General features: G+C 42.0%; 1 protein-coding gene across 1 annotated transcript in view; it reads right to left on the reverse strand.

The window, feature by feature from the left end:
• Positions 1-22,153, reverse strand: part of LOC124606617 (dipeptidase 1-like) — a 1,437,429-nt gene that overhangs the window by 111,824 nt on the left and 1,303,452 nt on the right. The gene's annotated exons all lie outside the window — the stretch shown is intronic.

A 22,153-nucleotide genomic window follows, 5' to 3' on the forward strand; every position in this document is an offset into this window, starting at 1 on the left:
CAATTTTGAGAGATAAACTATCCAGGAACCACCAAGATAAGGTGAAACAGCCAAGTCTTTGATCGTTGGAAGTTTAAGTTTCCTGTTCCGCCTTCCTTCTCCAGACCTAGCACGAAGCAGTATCACGCAAATAAGTAGATCGAGAACTCGCTCAGTAAAAATAGTTGAACAATGGCTGCGAATTTTAAAATCGCTTTCCATCGTCTGCCTTCTTGCGGCTTGAGCGTAAATTATAAAATGAATTATCGGTCAAGACTGATCTCATCTTGTACTCGGACTAGCACTGACACTGACTGATGTATATGCAGGCATACGGCCGTCTTATTATCTTGTCATAATTTAGTAAACAGTCTAATGGAGCCCATGTACACTCTTCTTCAGAATTCTTGCAGAGATCAACCCTGTCGTTAATAACTGCATTAAAGTTTTTGCAGAGATAAAGACCACCGTTGGTGCAGTGCGAGTTAACTGATCTGAATTATGGAGGGTAAAGACCAAAAGCTTTCTCATTATACATTATGTTTTGTTAAGAATATTTTCGCTTACGTGATTTAAAGAACATGCTGGATAGCAATCGAGTTTCGATTCAGAGATCAAAATTAGCAATAGTTCAATTGGATATCAACCAATATTTCAGTTCAGATTATTTTACACTCATTACAACATTGATTACAGATATGTTATAGAATTTATATTGCATGGTGATCTTCTTCAAGAGACGTTAAGCACTGTCAATCATGCTTTCCTTTTTTTAAACATTCTGCCAAGTCACGTAGCTAGGTCATCTACTACGCACTATACCAACCACTGTTACCTTCTCACACGAGAAGTCATAGACTATCCACTACTAGCATCACAGACTGCACCACCCCACTTACGTATATCTCTTATTATGTACCGCTCTATTTACGGAATCAGGTTCAAGTACTTGGTACAACGACTAGCGGAAGTTGGTGGGAACGAGAGTAACAAAACTCCTAGTCTACATTTTACATTATAGCATTTTGATGGAAACGAAAATTGTATAAGTTATGTTTCTCTTGTTTTGAGGGCTGCCTGTGCGAATTAATAACAGACTTTCCCCTGTTTGTTATAACGTTTTGCATCGTATCTTGTGGGATTGTTGGATGTCTGCATGCGTTTCGACAAATAGACTTGCCGTCTTCAGGTGGTTCGCGATATCTGCTCCTCTGCTCACGCAGACGCGCGGCGCGCTATATATGTTGGCTGTTATCTCATTCATCAGTCCACCAGTCCACTCCGGTAACTGTCCGCGCAGCCGCCGCTACGAACTGCGGCGCTGGAGGGGCAGGGGGGGGGGGGGCGGGGGCACGTCTGGCTTGAAAACTGGGGTCACCAATCTCCACGTATTAGCGTCAGAGGCCGCTGTCTTTGTTAATTAGACTCACTTGGATCCTAATTTCAATGGCCTCTCTAGTCACCCACTCCCAGAAGGAGGTAGGTTGCTAGGTTTCTCGGTTTTGTTGTAATCTATCGATGTCGAATGTTTGTAAAATGTTTTGGCCTCTTCTAGTTTGGCGGATCTGATAGAGTCCCTGGTTTCCAAAGACCTATATCAGCCTTTACTGAACCTAGTAGTTCAAGGTCTTAGCGGGGAGTGGAAATACGAATTTGGCGTAATGTTGCTCCAAGACTCTGCTGACTTTGATGAAGGTATTGCCGGCAAAAGGGATGTAGCTAGCGATTTGTGATCACCTTTTTCTTTCTGCTGTGGACTAGGTACAAGCTGTACGCAATATCTGCTTGTTGCTGTACCCATTTCTTCGGAATGTTGTTTCCAGGTCCTTCAGCGCATTCGGAAAGCTGTCTTCGTCGCAGACAGGCGGCACACTGCGAAGCAGCGTGTGTAAAACGCCTTCAAGCTGGGAGAGCCGTAACTGCTAGAGGTCTGTAGGTTTACTCTGATCAGCCAGGACGTTACGACCACATACCTTATACCCGATGTATCAAACTTCGACGCGGTTAACAGCGATGATACCTCGTGTCATAGAACCAGTAAGCCCTTAGCATGTCTCAGGAGGGAACTGACACCACATCGGTTCACACAACTCACCTAATTCTTGTAAATTGCGGGGTGCGGATGGGGGGGGGGGGGGGGAGGTCAATGAGCTCTGACGCCACATTCAATCTCGTCTCAGATGTGTTCGATCGGTGTCAAATCTGGCGAGGTTGAGGGCCAATAAATCAACTGGAACTTGCCTATGTGTTCCTGAGCCAACTCCATCACAATTCTGGCCTTGTGAAAAGGCGTATTATCTTGCTGAAAAGTGCCACTGCCCTCAGGAAACATGATGGTCATGAAGGGATTTACGTGGTCTGTAATCAGTGTACGGTATTCCTAGTCGTACGGTTGCGTTGCAGGAGCTGCTCTAGATCCATGGATGTTACCCAGAGCGTAAGTGAGCCTCCGCCAGCTTTTCTCCGTCCCACAGTAGAGGTGTCGAGGAATCTGTTCCCCTTGGAGACGACGGACTCACGTCCTGTCATCGGCAGGATGAAGGAGATATCGGGATTTATCAGACTACGCAACGCTCTGCCACTCCGCCATCGGCCAGTGCCGGTGGTCACGTGCCCACTTCAAGTCGTAGTTGTCGTTGCCGTGGTGTCAACATCGGCACATGCGTGGCTCTTTGGCTGCGGAGGCCCATCGTTCTTCTCACAATTAAAAGTCTGATGTTAGTTCCAGCACAGTTCGTCGCCTGTTTTTGCAGTCTGCCCAGCCTACTACGTCCGACATTTGTATTGAGCGGTGTCTGCCTAACCCCACGACGTCTGGGCGTGGTCTAAAAAAAAATGGTTCAAATGGCTCTGAGCACTATGGGACTTAACATCTATGGTCATCAGTCCCCTAAAACTACTTAAACCTAACTAACCTAAGGACAGCACACAACACCCAGCCATCACGAGGCAGAGAAAATCCCTGACCCCGCCGGGAATCGAACCCGGGAACCCGGGCGTAGGAAGCGAGAACGCTACCGCACGACCACGAGATGCGGGCGGCGTGGTCTTACCTGGGTGTCTGGACATGTTGAAGGCACTCACCACAGCACTCCTCGAAAACCCGACAAGTCGTGCAGTCTTCGCAATGCTGTGCCGAGCCTCTGGGCCATCACAATTTGCCATCGCTCAGACTCAGATAGATCGCGCGCCTTCCCCATTCTACACAACTACAGCACGGTCATTGATACCACATGCACAGCGCATGTGTGTGACTGGCAGTCATCCCTCTCGTTGCAGTCGCCTGAACGGGCTTATATCGATAGTAGGCCGGTGATCACAATGTCCTGGTCGATCAGTCTGTACCACTGAGTACAGACTTTCTGTACACGTGGTGTCTCTGCTGGGAGCCGTTGCCCCACCACCCTCGCCAGCCACCACGCCGGCTGCACAGAGTCGCAGACGAGTGTCGGAACTCCAGCCTCCGCCGCCATCCACTGAGGCGACTTCACGGACATCGACAGGAGCAGAGTAATGGAGGACCTAACAGCCAACGTATGTAGGAGGTTTCCAAAGACTCGTAACACTGAGCTGCATTAACTAGATTTTATTAGTACTACCAGTTTCGGTTCTAAGCCATCATCTGGTACGAAAATCACTTAAGACATTTCATTTGTCAAGAATATTGAAACGCAAAGCATTGAATATTTTAATACACATCTAACAATAAATAAAGACTTATTCATAGAATTTACAAGTGCAGCAATCGTCCTATCATGTAGCACGCCTACCCGAGCAGAGCAGCGGTAGTCTGGACCCACTTGAAGATGTCAACAAGTCTGTGTCCGAGGCAAACAACCGTAAATTCCGCAAGTTAGAAATATACAGGGAATACGTCAGACTTCATTTACCAGATCTTATGTTGCATTTTACCCATATTTCTATTTCTACATCTACATCTACATCTACATGGTTACTCTGCAATTCACACTTAAGTGCCTGGCAGAGGGTTCATCCAACCATTTTCATATACTTCTCTACCTTTCCACTCTCAAATGTCGCGTGGGAAAAAGGAACACCTAAATCTTTCCGTTCGAGCTCTGATTTCTCTTATTTTATTATGCTGATCATTTCTCCCTACGTAGGTGGGTCTCAACAAAATATTTTCGCATTCGGAAGAATGGTGACTGAAATTTTGTAAATAGATCTCGCCGCAAAGAAAACCGCCTTTGTTTCAGTGACTGTCACCCCAACTCGCGTATCATATCAGTGACACTCTCACCCCTACTGCGCGATAACACGAAACGAGCTTCCCTTATTTGCACTTTTTCGATGTCCTCCGTCAATCCAACCTGGTAAGGATCCCACACCACGCAGCAGAGGACGGACAAGTGTAATGTAGGCTGTCTCTTTAGTGGGTTTGTCGCATCTTCTGTGTCCTGCCAACAAAGCGCCGTCTTTGTTTCGCCTTCCCCACAATATTACCTATGTGGTCGTTCCAAATTAAGATGCTCGTAATTGTAATTCCTAGGTATTCAATCGAAGTGACAGCGCTTAGATTTGTGCGATTTATCGTATACCCAAAATTTATCGGATTTCTTTTAGTACCCATGTGTTTCGCCTCGAACTTTTCTTTGTTTAGTGTCAATTGCCACTTTTCGTACCATACAGAATCTCTCTCTAGATCCTTTTGTATTAGGAATTGATCGTCTAATGATTTCACTAGACGGTAAATTACAGCATCATCTGCTAACAATATAACGGGGCTGCTCAGATTATCACCTAGATCATTTATGTAAATCAGGAACAGCAGAGGGCCTGTGACACTACCTTGCGGAACGCCAGATATCACTTCTGTTCTACTCAATGAATTACCATCTGTCACTACGAACTGTGTCCTCTCTGAGAGGAAATCACGAATCCAGTCACACAACTGAGACGATACTCCATATGTACGCAATTTGATTTAACAGTGGCTTGTGAGGAACGGTATCAAAAGCCTTTTGGAAATCTAAGAACATGGAATCGATCTGAGATCCCTTGTCGACATTACTTCATGGGAATAAAGAGCTAGTTATATTGCACAAGAACGATATTTTCTGAATCCGTGTTGTTTATGTATCAGTAAGCCATTTTCTTCTAGGTGATTCATAGTGCTAGAGTACAGCATATGCCCCAAAATCCTATTGCAAATAGAGGTCAGTGATATCGGTCTGTAATTCAGTGGGTTACTCCTATTTCCTTTCTTGAATATTTGTGTGACCTGTGCTACTTTCCAGTCTTTAGGAACAGACCTTTCGTCAAATGAGCGGTTGTATATGATTGCTAAGAAAGGCGCTATTGTGTCTGCATACTCTGAAAGGAACCTAACTGGTGCCGGCCGCTGTGGTCTAGCGGTTCTAGGCGCTAAGTCCGGAACCGCGCGACCGCTACGGTCGCAGGTTCGAATCCTGCCTCGGGCATGGATGTGTGTGATGTCCTTAGGTTAGTTAGGTTTAAGTAGTTCTAAGTTCTAGGGGACTGATGACCACAGATGTTAAGTCCCATAGTGCTCAGAGCCATTTTGAACCAAACTGGTATACCATCTGAACCGGAACACTTGCCTTTCTTAAGTGATTTGAGTTGTTTCGCAACACCTAATATATCTACTTTTATGTCACCCATGCAAACAGCTGTTCTGGTTTCGAATTCTGGAACATTTATTCCATCTTCTTTCATGAAGTAATTACGCAAAACTGTATTTAGTAACTCCGCTTTAGTGGCACCATCATCGGTATCGTTTCCATCGCTATCGCGCAGTGACGGTATTGACTGTTTTTTGCCACTGGTGTGTACTTTACATACGACCAGAATCTCTTTGGATTTTCTACCATATTTTGAGACAATGTTTCATTGTGGAAGCTATTAAAAGCATCTCGCATTGACGTCCGCACTAAATTTCGAGTTCCGTGAAACTTAGCCAGTCTTCGGGATTTTACGTTCTTCTGAATTTGGCATGCTTTTTTTCGTTGCTTCTGCAACAGTGTTCTGTCGTGTTTTGTGTACTATGGTGGATCAGTCCTGTCTCTTATTAACTTATGCGGTATGAATCTATCTATTGCTGTCGATAGTGTATCTTTGAATTTGAGCCATATCTGGTGTATACTTACATAATTAGCTTGGGAGGAATGGAGACTCTCTCTTAGGAAGGTATCAAGCGAATTTTTATCTGCTGTTTTAAAAAGATATATTTTGCGTTTATTTTTAGTGGTTTTGGTTGATATGGTTTTTAGCTTCGCTGCAATGACCTTGTGTTTACTAATCCCTGTATCCGTCATGACGCTCTGTATTAGATCAGGATTATTTGTGGCTAAGAGGTCAAGTGTGTTTTCGCAACCATTTACAAATCGTGTGGGCTCATGAACTAAGTGATCAAAGTAATTCACAGAGAAAGCATTTAGTACAGTTTCGGAAGATGTTTTCTGTCTACCACCGGCTTTGAACATGTATTTTCGCCAACAAATCGAGGGTAGATTGAAGTCTCCACCAATTATAACTGTATGAGTGGGGTACTTATTTGTAATGAGATTCAAGTTTTCTTTGAAACGTTCAGCTATTATATCATCTGAGTCGGGGGATCGGTAGAAGGAGCCAATTATTATTTTGGTACGGATGTTGAGTATAACCTCTACCCATAGTAATTCGCTTGAACTATCTATTTCAACTTCATTACAAGATAAACTACTACCGCCAGACACAAACGCACCACCACCAACTTTATTTAATGTATCCTTTATGAACACGGTTTGCGCCTCTGTAAAAATTTCGGCAGAATTTAACTCCGGCTTTAGCCAGCTTTCTGTTCCTATAACGATTTCAGCTTCAGTTCTTGCTATCAGCGCCTCAAGCTCTGGTAGTTTTGCAACACAGCTACGACAATTTACAAATACAATACCGACTGTTGCTTGGTCGATTCTCGTCGTTTCTTTGCCCTGTACCCTTTGAGACTGGAGCCCTTTTTGATCTTTCCCGAGACTGTCTAACCTAAGAAACTGCCCAGTCCACGCCACACAGCCCCTGCTACCCGCGTAGCCGCCTCGTGTGCCTAGTGGGCACCTGAGCTATTTAGCGGAACCCGATACCCAACCACCCGATGGCGCAAGTCGAGGAATCTGCTGCCTACACGCTCGCAGAACCGTCTGAGCCTCTGATTCATACCCTCTACTCGGCTCTGTACCAAATGTCCCCAATCGGCCTGTCGACGATGCTGCAGATGGTGAGCTCTGTCTTCATTTCGCTAAAAGCGGGGTGTCCCAAATCGTTCAGAAGAAAGTGCTAGAGGTGGCAGGTGATCCTGATCTCATTACTTGCATATCAGGAACTAACGGTCGGATGGGAGCATTTAGTTTTTATTGATGTAAGAAACCTAAACATTACAGCAATAAGATAAGCTCGTAGCATCTGTTCAGAGTGATGGTTGCTTGTCTCACTGCATGCCTTGGAAAATAATTCAAAGGCAGGGCTGAATTTTGAGTTCAGAACCATTTGGTATGATTGCTGGTGCACTAATCTTATGACATGAGCGCAGTTGCTGTTCCATCAGTATTCTCCACGCTCCAACCTTCGCACAATGTATTTAACAGCCACGTTCATGGATCATTATTAATGAATCTTAGGTCAGACGATCTAGTAGAATATGGAAAATTCTACAGTTGTGAATAAGTCTTTGTCGCCATTCTAGGTTACCTCTGTTAGCTGAATGCTCCAGTTTCTCATAATTTTCTATGCACGACGATAAATTTCTTCCAGTTACACTGACCCCTATTGATAAACTTTTCTCTGTACATTCAGTGGTTTTTTCGAGAGTGCTACGCCCAACATTATATGTGTAAATGTAAGTTCCTGTAACGACCAACGCTCCATTTTAGACAAATACTATATACAGTGGTAAACTCTCGCACGGACGTGTCACAAGAGAGTCTTTGTTATTCTTGAGGAAGTGCCGCCAGCGCTGATGTGACACATTTATTATTAAGCATAAGCAGTTTTTATTTACAGGTTAAGAGGATCTTAAAGGATTTATTGTTAGCCAAGTTCTTCTTCTACATTGCTGAACTTCGTACTGAATCATTACATACGAGGTGCGGCTAGAAAAAACCGGACTGATGCTGGAAAAAACATTTATTTACAATTTCATGTTATCTCCTTCAATGTACTCTCCTCCTCGGTCTCTACACCGCTCCATACGAATTTTCCACTGTTCATAGCAATGCTGCAGATCATTTTCGGTAAGTCCATACATTACTTCCGTCGCTTTTTCTTTTACTGCTTCAACAGTCTCAAATCTAGTTCCTTTCAAAGCTGACTTGACTTTAGGGAAAAGAAAAAAGTCACAGGGGGCCAAATCAGGTGAGTAGGGTGGATGATCTAAGATGGGAATGTTGTGTTTTGCCAAAAACGTCTTCACTGACAACGCACTGTGAGCTGGGGCATTGTCTTGGTGAAGGATCCATGACTTTTTTCTCCACAAATCGTTCCGTTTTCTCCGTACTCGCTCACGTAGGGTAGCCAGGACGCCAATGTAGTAATGCTGATTCACTGTTTGTCCCTCTGGTACCCAATCAATGTGCACAATCTCTTTGATGTAAAAAAAAACAATCATCATTGCCTTGAATTTCGATTTTGACATTCGTGCTTTTTTTTGTCGTGGAGAACCAGGAGTTTTCCAATGCATCGATTGGCGTTTAGTTTCGGGATCGTAAGTAAAAAACCACATTCATCGCAAGTAATAACATTTTGTAAGAAGGTGGGATCACTTTCAATGTTTTCCAGGATGTCAGAACAAATCATTCTTCGGCGTTCCTTCTGTTCAATTGTGAGACACTTTGGAATCATTTTTGAACACACTTTGTTCATGTTGAAACTTTCATGAAGAATCTGCCTAACACTTTCCTTGTCAACTCCTGTTAACTGAGACACTGCTCTGATTGTTAAACGGCGATCTTGTCGAACAAGTTTACCGATTTTTTCAATGTTTGCATCAGTTTTTGCTGATAATGGTCTGCCAGTGCGAGTGTCATCACTGGTGTCTTCGCGGCCATCTTTAAATCGTTTAAACCACTCAAACACTTGTGTTCGCAATAAACAATCATCGCCGTACGCTTGTTGTAACATTACAAACGTTTCACTTGCAGATTTTCCTAGTTTGAAACAAAATTTGATGTTAACACGCTGTTCTTTCTGTAAACTCAACATTTTCCGACGCACAGACAAAACGTCAACTACTTAAAACAGACGCCACGGGCAGACTGAGTGCAGGAGGCAGATGAAATTCGAGCAGTAGGCGGAGCGAGAGTCACGTGACAGGCCACGCGACTTTCAGCCTTATTGCATTCGTTTTATTGTTTCACCAGTACTAGTCCGGTTTTTTTCTAGCCACACCTCGTATACGTCTCATGTACTGCATCTCACAACATGAATGATATTAATACAAAAAAATGGCTCTGAGCACTATGGGACTTAATTTCTGAGGTCATCATTCCCCTAGAACTTATAACTACTTAAACCTAACTAACCTAAGGACATCACACACATCCATGCCCGAGGCAGGATTTGAACCTGCGACGGTAGTGGTTGCGCGGCTCCAGACTGTAGCGCCTAGAACCACTCGGCCGATATTAATACATTACTTTGGCACAGCTTCATTGCAGTACGGTATGTGAGTAAGCCATGGAAGCTATAATAAGGTAAGTATGTAACAATCGAAGTGTTTATGGTAAGCCTTCTCCGTAAATGTAAAACTTTGAAAAGATTGGACTTGTCACATTCACTAAGACTATCTATCCTTGGATCTATTCGGAATATCAGAATACTGATTCTTAGACAAAATTTAATACGTATGTTTATTTTTCTGCCCTCTATCATATCCTCACGAAGCCTCTCACTAGAGTTTTACGGAAAGAACAATATATCTGACCAAATCTCAAAACAATAAATTTAGAATCTTAATCGAGACGTTGCACGTCATAGCAGCAGATCGGAATCATTATCTATGTAATTTACAAATAACTAACTAATTAATCCCACTGTCGCTCTCCCTTTCCTGTGTGCATGTCGGTTCACTGTTACCTAGGACCAGGGTGCGTTATTAGGAATATAACGAAAAATCTGATTCTGACAGTAAATCCTGTAGACCTTTCTGCACTTTCCTTAACCAATTCGACTGCCTCCGTTTTATTCCCTGATTCCTGCTTACCTGTTTCAACACATTAGCATAATTACCATTTTGGTTTATAATTCTGCATGCGATCTCTTGCTCTTCTATTTTAGTATCTCATATACATATATTTCTACTTTTTCCCATTTATGTTTTGCACAGTGCTTTTCTTCTCTACAGCGTTGCATCTTGTCTGCAGTCTGTGATATTTCTCTTTCGTTACAATTCATACCTCACTTCGAGTAGGTGTAGAGTAGACCGTTGTTTCGTATAGTTCTATCGAAACATGATTTCTCCAAATTAATGTAAGATGCAATGAAAAAAAAAATGAATCTTCTTATTTTGTTTCCAATGTTATCTTCTGCTACGAGTGATGAAGTGTGTCACAGGAAATTAAAGGTACTTAACCTTTCAACTCGTTTATTTAACAATTATTACTTTAGAATTTAACTAACTCTGATCATCTAAATACCATAGCTCCAGTCAAATAAGTGGGTTATGTGGAAGGAAGCGGGAAACGTTTCGGACAGAGCTACCAAACGAGACACATAGTATACTTTCATTACCTTTAAATTATACCGTACAGCAATTTCAGTTCTGTATAGCGACCGTTGATAACTGCTCTACGCAATTTTTAATATGTGTAGCTACCTGTCTATCAGGAGAAGTGTTCTACCCACGCTATTCCGACTTCTTGAATTCTATTCGCTTTTCCTCCACTGAATTCAAGAGAGACTGGTTCTTTTTCTTTCTTTTCTTTTCAGGTGAAAGAAGGAGTATTCATTTGCAGCTCCCCTGATTATCACGTTCCACTAAACAAATGGCAGGCTCCAGGTCTCTGGGATTGCTCTCGCAGAGCTTGTTTACACTTGCTGCAACGTCATTTGCTCTTTTATAAACAGTTTTTAATTAGTCACAAAACTCATTAAACAAATCCTGGCGCTTGTAACGTCCGAGGCAAACATTTATCAAAATAATGTTTTGCGTGTAAAATTAATTTCGCTTCTGGCTCATTTGATATTCGGGACAATAACGGCGTGGCCGCCCGCCTTTACTGGCATTTCATTCTTGTCACACACGGTCAGCAGAAGTGCGAAGCGCTGCACGTGAAACTGCGGCTCTGCAAAGTTGCTGTTGTGGCTACTGACGGACGAGACGTGAAATGCGCAGCAAGTTTTATATTGCTGGTTATCCTGTGCAGTCTTTCACACGTTGATACTCAGGGGTTTGTTGCACTGACTGCATATTTTTTATTAATTTCCACTGAGAAAACATTAAGTAAGAAATGTGACATTCGGAAACAAATATTTTGTGATATGAAGTTAAGACAACGCGATGTTCGGGAACAACTATTTTCTGCAACGCAATTCACAATTACTGTGCAAAGCAGCATTATTTTCGCCGCCCGGGTTAGCCGCGACGTTTGAGGTGCCTTGTCACGGTTCGCGCGACGCCCCCTGACGGAGATTCGACTCTTCCCTCGGGCATGGGTGTGTGTGTTGTTCTCAGGGTAAGTTTAAGTTCAATTAAGTATTGTGTAAGCCTAAGGACCGATGACGTCAGAAGTTTGGTCCCACAGGAACATGCTACAAATTTTAAATTTCAGAGCCGGCCGCTGTGGCCGAAAGGTTCTAGCCGCTTCATTCCGGAACCACTCGATTGCTACGACCGCAGGTTCGAATCCTGCCTCGGACATGCATGTGTGTGATGTCCTTAGTTTAGTTAGGTTTAAGCAGTTCTAAGTTCTAGGGGACTGATGACCTCAGATGTTAAGTACCATAGTGGTCAGGGCCATTTGAACCATTTGAACCATCAAATTTCATCATTATTTAAAGATAGCAAAAGAAGACTAGGGGCATTGTATAATGTTGGGAACTACACCTGGAGAAAAATAGTGCTGAAAGAAATGTTTTCTAATTAATGAAGAAACATTTCCGGAGTTAATAGGAGGAGATAAACATGGTATAGTTTAATATAACGCGTCATTGATATCAAGGTAATAGCAGATGGAGACATAGCTCACTTCGACAAAGGCAAAATTGGAAACAGCCTCCCGAAACTATGTGAAGGTATCATTTAAACAAATAAACTGGAACTGGAAAGGAAAGCTTTCTATAGCCAAGATTGCATACATTCTTCTTTATTTTTGACAACGCTTTCCATAAATATAACTGTCATCTTCTATTCTGTCACATAATGCATATACATTGTATAATCTATCATTATTTTTGATGCAATATTTCAGAAAAAAGTTTTATACTTGATATTATAAAAAAAACGGAAATGGAAACTATACATTTACATACCTTTAAAATTTTTTGTTGCGAAACGCCTTCATTGTGAGTTAGAAGCACATGCCATGTTGCCATAATGGTGGATAAAATGTAGCACATTATACAAAGCTTTGTCAGGAATAAAAATCTACAATTAAAAAGCACTTGAGCACATGGCCATGTCCGTATCCGTTGCGCTTACAGATGATAGTTAAGTCCTAAAAATCATAATATATAGTAAAATGCACAGTTACGCATCTGATTACGTCCACGTTACATGTTTCATACATTGATGATACACCTTAGACAACGTATACGTTGCGACTGGATGAGACTGTGGCAAAGACATGGTGTGTACAGCGTGCTACAGCCACGACATGGCTCTAACATAGGTATCATAAAATCAGAGCGTAAATTATTCTCTTTTCACATTTAAAATTACGTATTTTTTTGAGTGGTCATTGTTGTTGTTGTGGTCTTCAGTCCTAAGACTGGTTTGATGCAGCTCTCCATGCTACTCTATCCTGTGCAAGCTTCTTCATCTCCCAGTACCTACTGCAGCCTACATCCTTCTGAATCTGCTAAGTGTATTCATCTCTTGGTCTCCCTCTTCGATTTTTACCCTCCACGCTGCCCTCCAGTACTAAATTGGTGATCCCTCGATGGCTCAGAACATGTCCTACCAACCAATCCGTTCTTCTAATCAAGTTGTGCCACAAACTTCTCCTCAACCCTATTCAATACCTCCTCATTAGTTATGTGATCTACCCATCTAATCTTCAGCATTCTTCTGTAGCACCACATTTCGAAAGCTTCTATTCTCTTCTTGTCCAAACTATTTATCGTCCACGATTCACTTCCATACATGGCTACACTCCATACAAATACTTTCAGAAAAGACTTCCTGACATTTAAATCTATACTCGATGTTAACAAATTTTTCTTCTTCAGAAACGCTTTCCTTGCCATTGCCAGTCTACATTTTATATCCTCTCTACTTCGACCATCATCAGTTATTTTACTCTCCAAATAGCAAAACTCCTTTACTACTTTAAGTGTCTCATTTCCTAATCTAATTCCCTCAGTATCACCCGACTTAATTCGACTACATTCCATGATCCTCGTTTAGCTTTTGGTGATGTTAATTTTACACCCTCCATTGAAGACACTTTGATGCAACAGGAAAAAGTTTATACTTGATATTATAAAAAAAACGGGAATGAAAACTACACATTTACATACCTTTAAAATTTTTTTTGTTGTGAAACGCGTTCATTTTGTGTTTGGAGCTCATGCCATGTTGCCATAATGGTGGATAAAATGTAGCACATTATTCAAAGCTTTGTCAGAAATAAAAATCTACAATTAAAAAGCACCTTGAGCACATGGCCATGTATCCGTAGCGCGTACAGATGATAGTTAAGTCTTAAAAATCGTAATATATAGTAAGTCCTAAAAATCATAATATATAGTAAAATGCACAGTTACGCATCTGTCTACGTCTGCGTTACATGTTTCATACATTGATGATACACCTTAGACGACGTATACGTTGCGACTGGATGAGACTGTGGCAAAGACAAGGTGTGTACAGCGTGCTACAGCCACGACATGGCTCTGACATAGGTATCATAAAATCAGAGCGTAAATTATTCTCTTTTCACATTTAAAATTACGTATTTTTTTGAGTGGTCATTAAACGCTGAAATACAAAACGGTACTATACTTGCACACGAAATATTTTTTACGTTCTCTTTAAACGTTCTTATTACTACATGCATGATTTGGTATGTACTCTGCTGCAGTTTACTTCTGCGTTGTTGTGGCGTGTGCGTGTCAACAATAACAAAATAGCACCATGAAAGATGCCGGATGCGTGATGCATCCGGAAACCGCCAAACAGTAATGGCATCATAAAATTAAAATAAAACAGCCCTCGGTCACTAATTTTTAACGTATTAACCGGGTTTCGACACTGCTAGGAGTGTCTTCCTCAGAATTTAAACCAAAGAATGGTCTATAACATGGTCACAGAATTATGACTAAAAACGGACTCGAGTCCGTTTACAACCTGCACCACGCAAGTAACGAGCAGCCCTTACTGGCTCGCCATCAGTTTTTTTATCTTAAATATCTTTGTGACTAATGCCCTTTTGGCATATTTATTATTTTGTAAATGACATATACGTACTGCCAGTCTTTCACGATAATTCCGTACTTATAATTTGTATCATAAGTTTTTTGTCATAATTATGTGACCATGTTAGAGACCATTCTTTGGTTTAAATTCTGAGGAAGGCACTCCTAGCAGTGTCGAAACCCGGTTAATTCGTTAAAAATTAGTGACCGAGGGGTGTTTTCTTTAAATTGTAACTATTCACATTCTCTGAACGTGCAGCCATGTACAAAAAATTTGACATCATAAAAGAAGCGGAGATTGGGTATATGGCGCAAACGTGACACGAACACAGGCAACTGGAAATTGTAGGGTAGCAGCAGGGAAGGTAACTGGAATGGGGAGAGGAGTGTCCACATTCAAATTGCAGCATCTACAGAATATTTACACACAATATAATTTTAGAAATAATAAAGCGTTGAACTATGGAGGAGGGAGGGGGGACTGGCTATATGTACCATGGACTCTGACAAACTGTAACTTGCAGTGCATAGATTCAACAGATACCATCAGCCTGCAAAGTATGTACAGAGTGGGCCAAATAAAAGTAGTCTGGAAGACTACGTATGATTGGACATGAATCTGTGGCAGCAATAACTGGGGAGGAAATGACCCACAGTTACGTACAACAGGCTGGAGCAACTACGAATGCAAGCTGTCGCACCTTGCAGCACATTTACACGATCGTCACGTCTGGCTAAGTCGTTAGCAGAGGTCAGTCGGGCTGCGGCCCTAGCTGGCCTCCCAGGCCACCAGACCTGTCGGCGTGCGGTTAGTTTGTGTGGGGAGCTCTCAAGTCTAAGATGTATCGCAACGGCCCTCATAGTTTTCAAGAACTGCAGCAGAACATCTCGGACGACACTGCAGCAATTCCAGCAGTCCGGCTCCAATCCGCCTTCAGCAACTTGCTGACAGGGCCCAAAAGTGTCAAGAGGTGAATAGTGGTCACTTTCTACATCTGCTATAGTCAGGTTAGTAATGTACTTTCTTTCCTCTGCTGTGTTTCTTTGTACCCTGCACGTCTGTTATCCGGGGCACTTTTATTTGCCCCATCCGGTATAAAGCATCCGTTATAGAATACTAAAGCACTGAGGTATAATTAGTGTCAGGAAGTCTTTTCTGAAAGTATTTGTGTGGAGTGTAGCCATGTATGGAACTGAAACATGGACCATAAATAGTTGGGACAAGAAGAGAATAGAAGCTTTCGAAATGTGGTGCTACAGAAGAATGCTGAAGATTAGATGGGTAGATCACGTAACTAATGAGGAGGTATTGAACAGAATAGGGAAGAAGAGGAGTTTGTGGCACAACTTGACGAGAAGAAGGGACCGGTTGGTAGGGCATGTTTTGAGGCATAAAGGGATCACAAATTTAGCATTGGAGGGCAGCGTTGAGGGTAAAAATCGTAGAGGGAGACCAAGAGATGAATACACTAAGCATATTCAGAAGGATGTAGGTTGCAGTAAGTACTGGGAGATGAAAAAGCTTGCACAGGATAGAGTAGCATGGAGAGCTGCATCAAACCAGTCTCAGGACTGAAGACCTCAACAACAAAAACAAGATATAATTATTCACAATAGCAACGTATAAGAGTGTAGAACTAATGTATGATATAGTGACACTGGTGAAACAAAGAAGAATTGCAGTACAAAATGACAAGTATAATTCTACCTTTTCCTTGAATAGCCTTGAACTCATAAAACATTGCTATCGGTAGGTACAAGTAATATTTTCCTGTGGAGGGGTATGCCTACATATGCGCACGTAGGTGTGAATGATGTTCTACCTCATCATACGAAAGTATATAAAATATATAAATATCCAGCCAAAGTAATTGCCACATACGAAGAGGTATGTGCGTGAAAACGAAAACATGGACTGCTTATTACTTACGTAACGTAGGTGACAACAGGTCTGCTTGTTAAGGTAAGAACAAACAAGAGAAAAAAATTTAAGACAAAATGTCTCAGCAGAGTAGCAGGTTGGAGTACATATCGTTTTTGTAATAGGTAACTGTAGGAGTACAATTAAAAGTAACAACATACAAGTTCCAACATGAGAAAATTCAATTACACTGACGTTATTAGAAAAACCTAGAAAAACCGTTATCAGGGTACAGGGATAGAAACGAACCACTGTTTCCAGAAGATCTAGTTCCCCGAAATATGTCTTATGTTGCTCAGAAATAAGATTTATAGAAACCAAGATCACTAAAGAGAATTGCAGCACTGTTTCTCGGCAGTATGAGTCCACGTCGCGTGGAGCATATTTGACCTGGAAAGCAACCCTTACACCGCCATGTACTGGTAACATTTTCGTTAACTATCCTTTTGTTCCATAATTTTTCCCCCAGCGTCAATAAAATGCTGTACAAATCTGATGTCAATTTGAGCAGTTGCTCTCTTTCAACAGCGTTGAAACTGGAACTTCAATTAGGGGCGGTGTGTATTTGCGCCAGTGTCCTTAAGTGGTTCACCGTGCTATTCGAGGCGATAACACACTGGACGGTGTCGGAAAAATTTTCCGTTAATGTGACACGAGCGCTGATGGCGCAGCGTTTTCAGCGCTGAATTAACAATGGTTAAGTGGGGCAGTGTAAGTAGTGTGGTGCAGGCTATACGCGCGTTTTCAGCCCTGGGAAATTTGCGTTCAGCCGGGGACGCGGTCAGGCGCGTTATATTCGAGGCTACGCTAGCGCTGGATCCTATTATACGGAGCACTGTGAGTTCGCAGTGGACAATCAGTTCACAGTTCACGACTGGGTATCTACCTTCTCTCTTCTGCTATTTTCTACTAGTTTGCTGTTAAGTTTTATAATTATGTTTTCCACAGAGAAGTTAATTTCTCTAATTGAGAAAGAGTCACTTCCTGGAAGCATTCAGTAACAGAGTTCGGATAACAACAATAATAATAATAATATTGGGTTAGATAGAGCAGCAATCAGTCGTAGAATTAAGTTGTTTTAATATGACATTTATAGTCACAACGCAGATCAGATTTCGACCTGTGTCAGGTCATTATCAATGCAGTGCGGAATTGTAGCAGTTGTTCGTGCTCAAGTGAATGCTTGCACAGTTCAACCATGGCTGCTAAAATCCCGCACTGGATTGATAATGACCTGACACAGGTCGAAATCTGATCTGCGTTGTGACTATAAATGTCATATTAAAACAACTTAATTCTACGACTGATTGCTGCTCTATCTAACCCAATATAACCACAGTCGTTGCGTGCACCGACTCCATGGAGGGTAACCAGATAATAATAATAATTCGAAAGTAAAATACTGAAACTATAATCGAGAAAAAAACATACGATAACAACAATTTGGCAGCTGTTGAAGGTTTGGAAGAATTTAAAATAGCATGTAAACCCCCTACGATAACAAAGTTAAATAACATACTGTGATAGTATCGGTCGATTTTCTATGCTTATGAAAGACTACAATGATAATGGAATGTGTTGTTGTTTGTTGTTGTGGTCTTCAGTCCTGAGACTGGTTTGATGCAGCTCTCCATGCTACTCTATCCCAGTACCTACTGCAACCTACATCCTTCTGCATCTGCTTAGTATATTCATCTCTTGGTCTCCCTCTACGATTTTTACCCTTTACGCTGCCCTCCAAAGCTAAATTGGTGATCCCTTGATGCCTCAGAACATGTCCTGCCAACCGATCCCTTCTTCTAGTCAAGTTGTGCCCAAACTTCTCTTCTCCCCAATTCTATTCAGTTGCCTTCTCATTAGTTATGTGATCTACCCATCTAATCTTCAGCATTCTTCTGTAGCACCACATTTCGAAACCTTCTATTCTCTTCTTGTCCAAACTATTTATGGTCCATGTTTCACTTCCATACATGGCTAAACTCCATACAATTACTTTCAGAAACGACTTCCTGACACTTAAATCTATACTCCATGTTAACAAATTTCTCTTCTTCAGAAACGCTTTCCTTGCAATTGCCAGTCTACATTTTATATCCTCTCTACTTCGCCCATCACCAGCTATTGTTCTCCCCAAATAGCAAAACTCCTTTACTACTTTAAGTGTTTCATTTCCTAATCTAATTCTCTCAGCATCACAAGACTTAATTCGACTACATTCCATTATCCTCGTTTTGCTTTTGTTGATGTTCATCTTATATCCTTCTTTCAAGACACTGTCCATTTCATTCAACTGCTCTTCCAAGTCCTTCGCTGTCTCCGACAAAACTGCAATGTCATCGGCGAACGTCAAAGTTTTTATTTCTTCTCCGTGGATTTTAATACCTACTCCGAATTTTTCTTTTGTTTCCTTCACTGCTTGCTCAACATACAGATTGAATAACATCGGGGAGAGGCTACAACCCTGTCTCACTCCCTTCCCAACCACTGATTCCCTTTCGTGTCCCTCGACTCTTATAACTGCCATCCGGTTTCTGTACAAATTGTAAATAGCCTTTCACTCCCTGTATTTTACCCCTGCCACCTTTAGAATTTGAAAGAGAGTATTCCAGTCAACATTGTCAAAAGCTTTCTCTAAGTCTACAAATGCTAGAAACTTAGGTTTGCCTTTTCTTGCTCTAGCTTCTAAGGTAAGTCGTAGGGTCAGTATTGCCTCACGTGTTCCAATATTTCTACGGAATCCAAACTGACCTTCCCGAAGGTCGGCTTCTACTAGTTTTTCCATTCGTCTGTAAAGAATTTGCGTTAATATTTTGCAGTCGTGGTTTATTAAACTGATAGTAGTCGAATTAAATCAGGTGATGTGGAGGGAATTAGATTGGGAAGTGAGACACTTAAAGTAGTAGACGAGTTTTGCTGTTTGGGGAGCAAAATCACTGATGATGCTCGAAGTAGAGAGAATATAACATGTAGACTGGCAATGGCAAGGAAAGCACTTTTGAAGAAGAGAAATTTGTTAACATCGAGTATAGATTTAAGTATCAGAAAGCCATTTCTGAAAGTATTTATATGGAGTGTAGCCATGGATGGAAGTGAAACATGGAACATCAATAGCTTAGACAAGGAAAGAATAGAAGCTTTCGAAATGTGTTGCTACAGAAGAATCCCGAAGATTAGATGGGTGGGTCACGAAACTAGTGAGAGGAGGTACTGAACAGAATTAGGGAGAAGAGGAATTTGCTTCACAACATGACTAGAAGAAGGGATTGGTTGGTAGGACATGTTCTGAGACATTAAGGGATCACCAGTTCAGTATTGGAGGGCAGCGTGGAGGGTAAAAACCATACTGGGAGACCCAGAGATGAATACACTAAAGAGATTCAGAAGGACATAGATTGAAGTAGTTACTTGCAGACGAAGGAGCTTGCGCAGGATAGAGTATCATGGAGGGCTGCATCAAACCAATCTCTGGACTGAAAACCACAACAACAACAACATGAAAGACTAATTGAAATTGTGCTGTTAGGAGCCATTTGGAGATCATGAAATGAGTACTTCTGCATGTTGCCCAGTCGCTTGACAACTTTATAAACTGTTTAATTGCATTGGTACGTTGTTTGGCACCGTGTTCACTTGGAACTGGACCATCTGCCGACAGTGTTTTGGACAACTTGCTCTCGAGGTCAACGTAACAGTGCAGTATCTTCCATTAAAGTGTACCTATGTGATATGTGACGTCTGAATCTCGTACTGCTACTCTTCACCGTAACAAACTGAACAAAAACACTGCCATGAAAAAGGATCCTGAAATTAAACAGTTTACGTTTAACTGTGGGTTCACTATGTCTTTATTGCATGAAAAGGTCCTTACGTCGAATGAAAATCCGCTCAGTGTACATGAACAGGCACATTATTAACATTTTCAGTTGGGTTAGTGGTAAGTCTTACAACACTGAGGCGCAGTAAGATACTGCCCAGTGAGTCTATGTAGAACGGTTTTGCTAAGAAATACATAAACCAAAAAACTCCACTTTGGAGAAAAAGTTAATCACAACAACTGTTTCTGAATATTCGTAATACGCTCTTAATTTAATTTACGCAGATCTGAATTTGAGATGACGGCCCCCACGAAGTATAAGTTAAGTCTGAGATTTAGCTAATAGTGGAACTACAGTATATAAGTAGACGTATGGTTGATGGCTGATGCCAAAGTTCTCGCAGATCCTGAGGTGGAAGACAAGTTCCAGTAATGGCGGTGACAGACACTGACGGCTCCATTGGTCGGAAATGGCTGGCGCATAGCACAGGGTCACAGGTTGCGAAGCTTCGTACGCGACTCTGATAGAAGAACTGCAAATGTAGTCGACGCCTGCCCAGAGACTTACTGCAAGTCTGATCTGAGTAGAACTTGAACGGCCTTAATACCAAGGCAGTGTAGCAATACTAGATGAACTATTTGTGATCACGCGGCTCGCGGAAGCAACGAAATCCGCGGAGCCAGTGACCTCTAGTGCACTCAAGCTGCCGCCTGCTGGTCTAGTCAGCGTGCTTGATGGTGGCTCTGTCTTCTGTTGATGAAGCCCCTTCCTCGTTAGGCTGCTCGCATACCACACCTGTGAGAAGAGTTGCAGCACTGTCAGGCGATTGGCCCTTCCACAGCAGTTAGTCATTGTCTTTTAACATTCCATGCGGCAGCCATAAATAAAAAAGTAATGTTCCATATTGGACAATATTACCCATAAAATAAATACTTCGGACCCCTATTCAAAATCAGTCAGGGCAGCAACCCGAACTGTAGGTGTTTATCCCATGTGCCGACCTCAGTGACAAACTGCCTATGCGCCTTTTCTGCGGACACCAAAAGCTCACCCCACTCCCTAGCTAACGTGGCCCCTTGTGCCATCTGAGATCTCAAGTACAGCAGAGATGGGTAAGCATAAGGTTCGATATACTGTAGTGGTATCGGTATCTGTATCCTTACATTGTACAATGTGCATGTTACATTATTGAACGATATCTGAGTTACCAACTCAGTTCAATTAAACGATGCATAAGTTGAACGTGAAATTTTACAATACTATAACGAAGGTAGGCGTGTTTGGTAGTGCTTGATGATAGCGACACGTCAAAATCGCAGTGATTTTAGTATATCGCTTAAATGGTTGAAACCATATTCAGAGTTTAGTGTTATCGACGCAACGCTGTTAGTACTCGTGTAACATGTGAATTAGAGAGGTCTGTAGATGAGGGATGTAAACCGTGACAATCTGGAAGTCGATATGGAAGTTCCCAGTTTGAAATCCTGCTGCAGAAGAAGTCGTGGGTCGTAGTGTCGAGTCTAGATGCGCAAATACATTTCTTCTTCCATTTTCAGTTTTTGCGTTACTTACACTGAAAATAAACCAAAATAATGCTTAATATACACTGACGAGCAAAACATTACGACAACCTGCTAAACAGCTTGTTTGTCCGTCTCTGGAATAAAATACATCACTGATTCTGCATATGAGAGATGCGATAGTTCGTTGCCAGGTTTTTGGAGGTACGTGGTATTAGATGTCTATGCGCAGCTCATATAATTGGGGTAGATAACGGGCCGCTAATTTGGGTCCGTGGTGATGGCGGCCGACAGCGACCCGGATGGGCTCCATAGGTTTTATATAAGGCAAA

The sequence above is a fragment of the Schistocerca americana genome, chromosome 3 (assembly GCF_021461395.2).
Source record: "Schistocerca americana isolate TAMUIC-IGC-003095 chromosome 3, iqSchAmer2.1, whole genome shotgun sequence".
Classification (NCBI taxonomy): domain Eukaryota; kingdom Metazoa; phylum Arthropoda; class Insecta; order Orthoptera; family Acrididae; genus Schistocerca; species Schistocerca americana.